General features: G+C 43.7%; 1 non-coding gene across 1 annotated transcript; it reads left to right on the forward strand.

Moving 5' to 3' along the window:
• Positions 1–3,438: 3,438 nt before the first annotated feature.
• LOC128595244 (small nucleolar RNA SNORA11) lies at positions 3,439–3,572 on the forward strand. Its single transcript, XR_008382888.1, has one exon. It is a non-coding gene; the product is annotated as a small nucleolar RNA SNORA11 (small nucleolar RNA).
• Positions 3,573–3,935: the final 363 nt, after the last annotated feature.

Consider the following 3,935-nt stretch of genomic DNA (forward strand, 5'->3'; position numbering starts at 1 on the left):
CCCTTGAGCTCAGGAGTTTGAGACTAGCCCAAGCAAGAGCAAGGCCCCATCTTTACTAAAAATAGAAAAAAAGTAGCTGGGCATCATGGTGGGCGCCTATAGTCCTAGTTACTTGGGAGGCAACAGGATCACTTGAGCCCAAGAGTTTGAGGTTCCTGTGAGCTATGATGCACAGCAATCTACTCAGGGCAAGAGCTAGACTCTGTCTCAAAAAATACAATTTAAAAAGTTTATCTACATTTTGCATTCTACTCCATATTATATTCATATTTATTTCCCCTAATAATTTTTTTTTTTTTTGTAGACAGGGTCTCACTTTATGGCCCTCAGTAGAGTGCCGTGGCCTCACACAGCTCACAGCAACCTCCAATTCCTGGGCTTAAGCGATTCTGTTGCCTCAGCCTCCTGAGTAGCTGGGATTACAGGCGCCCACCACAACGCCCGGCTATTTTTTGGTTGCAGTTTGGCCGGGGCCGGGTTTGAACCCACCACCCTCGATATATGGGGCCGGCTCCTTACCGACTGAGCCACAGGCGCCACCCTCCCCTAATAATTTTTCAGTAAAAGTTGATGCTTTCTTTTTGTGCCCTGGCCTCAATATTCCTGGAATATTGGCCCTCTTCTTGGAGAAAAGTATATTACAGAAAAAGTGAGCTCTGAAGCTCTTTGTCAGGAACTAACGACACTACAACACTTGGGGTCGATATTCTGCCTTCTTTACTTGCCTTCTTTTCCTTCTGCCCATTTGCCAGATGGAGGAAGTAAGGTACAGGGAAGGGAGCCTATTTGCTCAGTGTACTGATGCCAGGAGTGAAATAGAATCAGGGCAGCCCTGGAACAAACCGGGAGTGTCTTCCATCCCTGGACCGGGATCCAGCAGTGTGGCAAGGTTGAGCAGGCCAGAAATTTCACATCTGAGACTCTCATTGCAGGTCCTACCCACCTGCATATTCAAGCCACAGACACAGTCCCTGGACCTAACTTTATGCCCATATCAAGGAGGTTTGATCTTTAAGAAAATAAACATTGACCCAGCCTCAAATAAGTCATTTATTTTTAGTTCTTTGGGTATGTGCAGATCATCACCAACATACTAAAGAAAATGCAGATGCTTCCCATAATTACCCAGCCAATATATTGTGACTGGAAGTCTGCTGAAGACATTGTGCTCTGATGACCTTTGCTGGGGAGGATGTTCTGTCCCCAGTGAATAAGAGAGATTGGTTGGATTGGGGGCTGGTTAGACATTCCTGGATGATACATCCTGAGAGAAGCCTTGAGTCAGTGTGGAATGAGCCAAATAATGGGTCCTAAGGGCCCTCCTCAGAATGAGGACTGTGTGTGTGTGTGTGATAGAGGGGGTGGTAATGGTGGGAGATAAGGAAGAGACCAGGGTCTAGTAATGGGTTTTGAACCAGAGAGGGGAGACTTGGGTTCTGATGGGGTTTATTTTCAGGGGTTTAATGAGCATCCAATGTTTTCTCCTGCCAAAAATCCATTTCTCCTTCTGGTTGAAAAAAATTTTTTTTTTTTTTTTTTTTTGAGGCAGAGTCTTACTATGTCACCCTGGGTAGAGTGCTATGGTGTCACAGCTCACAGCAACCTCAAACACTTGGGCTTAAGCTATTCTCTTGCCTCAGCCTCCCAAGTAGCTGGGACTACAGGTGCCAGCCACAATGCCTGGCCATTTTTTTGTTGTTGTTGTTCTTGTCTCAGTTGTCATTGTTGATTTTAGCTGGCCTGGATCAGGTTCAAACCCTCCCTAGCCTGGGTGTATGTGGCCAGCGCCCTAACCACTTAGCTACGGGTGCTGCCCTGGCTGAAATTCTTGAATTTCCCTTTTGCTTAAGCCAGTTTGAGTTGTGTTTCAATCACTTGCAGATCTAAACAAGCTATGGAAGAGTGCAAAGGACCATTATTATTGGTTCTTAGATTCTAAAAGAGAAAGAAAGGGAGAGGAGGAAGGGAGGGAGAGAGAGAGAGAGAGGGAGAGAAAGAAAATCAGGAGACCTGGGTTTTAGCACTGATTCTGTCATGAACCAGACTCCTGACCTTGACTGAGTCACATCTCCTCTGGACACGGTTTCCTCATGGTAAAAAAAGATTTTGAATTTCACAGACCAGTTTAAACCATCATTAGTCATCATAACCACATCACCAAAAACTATCACCAACATTTCATTAAACAAAGGATATTTTAATGGCAAAGGTATAAAGGAAAAAATTGAGAAACTGAAAAATGGAATAAATTTAGATTTAAGAAAAATCCACTACACTGTGCATATTGTGCCCTAGACTGAGGACAACATCTGATGTCTGGAATTTAGAAATGATTGAATTTTGTGAATATCTAGCTTCATTTTCAAGCTCTAATATGGTAGGATTAATCTTTCTGCCTTGTACCTTTTCCCAAAATTTTCAGCCTGTGAACTGTCACTGTCCCAGTGCTACTCAGCCTTTTCTCTTCTGCAGTAGAGAGAAGTGTCCATTCCCCTAAAGAGACGTTTCCCCTGGAGGACACATCCTGATGAGAACTTAACAACTACTGAAATATGAACAAGAGCCAATTCCTGACACACTCTTCTGAACACCTTACATATTTAGTGTTTAAAAAGATAAATAATTTAAGTTTCACAACAACTCTATGAGCTAGGCACAATTTTTATTCCCATTTTACAGATGAGGACACTGAGGCAAATACAAAATTATGAAGTTACGTATCCAGTTTGCCTTGGACTTTCCTAACTCTGTAGGGGCAGTCTACAGCCACACCACCCTGAACATGCCCCATGTCATCTAACTCTGCAGAGGCTACCCTAAAGTCCATGTGTTGTTCAAAGTTTGGGATGTGTAGACCAAGGCTCCTTATCCCGGATCTTGTAATTTCCCACTTAGCTTTTGGAACACCTGCCTCCTTATGGATGGTCTCCTTAAAGTGTTCAATGACAATGGTAATACTAACTAGTATGTATCTTCACCTCTGGGTTATGAGGCACTTCACCTCTATAATCCCACTTAATCCTCAAAAGAGTCCTATAGCAAAGGTGTTTATTATTTCAATTATCTGATAGTTGATGTAACTGCAGTTTATCAAGGTGGCCTGCCCAAGGTCACATAACTGCTGAGATTTGAACTAACACTAAAGTCTCTACTCCTTTTTTTTTTTTTTTTTAGAGACAGAGTCTCACTATGTTGCCCTGGGTAGAGTACCATAGCTCACAGCAACCTCCAGCTTTTGGGCTTAGGTGAGGCTCTTGGCTCAGACTCCAGAGTAGCTGGGACTACAGGCGCCTGCCACAATGCCCAGTTATTTTTTTGTTGCAGTTTGGCTGTGGCCGAGTTTGAACCCACCCCCCTTGGTATATGGGGCTGGTGCCCTACTCACTGAGCCACAGGCTCTGCCCTAAAGTCCCTACTCCTAACTCCCAAAAGAAAGACAGGATTTTGTGCTCAGAGCAGGGGGCCTAAAGAATGGCTCCTATGTTTATAACACACCCAACAGGAATCTGGGGTCATTGTGATGAGGGGCACACAAAACTTGTGGCCTCCCTATGAACAAATTCCCTACATGTAAAGAAGAAAATTATAAAATGTATGTGGTGGGTGTCTGGGTGATCACTATAATTTTTTCAACTGTACTGTATGTTTGAAAAATTACCTAATAAAATTTTCAGAAAATTAAAAAAAAAAAAAGAAAGAAAGAAAAGAAAAGAAAGGTAGGATTTGCCCCACTACTTTGCAGTGAGAAAGACAGTTCCCAGAGAAGGGTACTAACGAGCCCGTACCAGCTGGGAGCTGAAACCAAATTTCAGGGAGCATCAAGTCAAATTCTCCCTGCTTCCCAGCTTCTGGTCCCAGCTGCTGGTTACCACCCCTTCTAGAAGCTGACCCAGGGCAGGGCACTGAAAAAGGCAATTTTGAGAAAAGGAGGAGGG

This window comes from Nycticebus coucang, chromosome 9 (genome assembly GCF_027406575.1).
Source record: "Nycticebus coucang isolate mNycCou1 chromosome 9, mNycCou1.pri, whole genome shotgun sequence".
Classification (NCBI taxonomy): domain Eukaryota; kingdom Metazoa; phylum Chordata; class Mammalia; order Primates; family Lorisidae; genus Nycticebus; species Nycticebus coucang.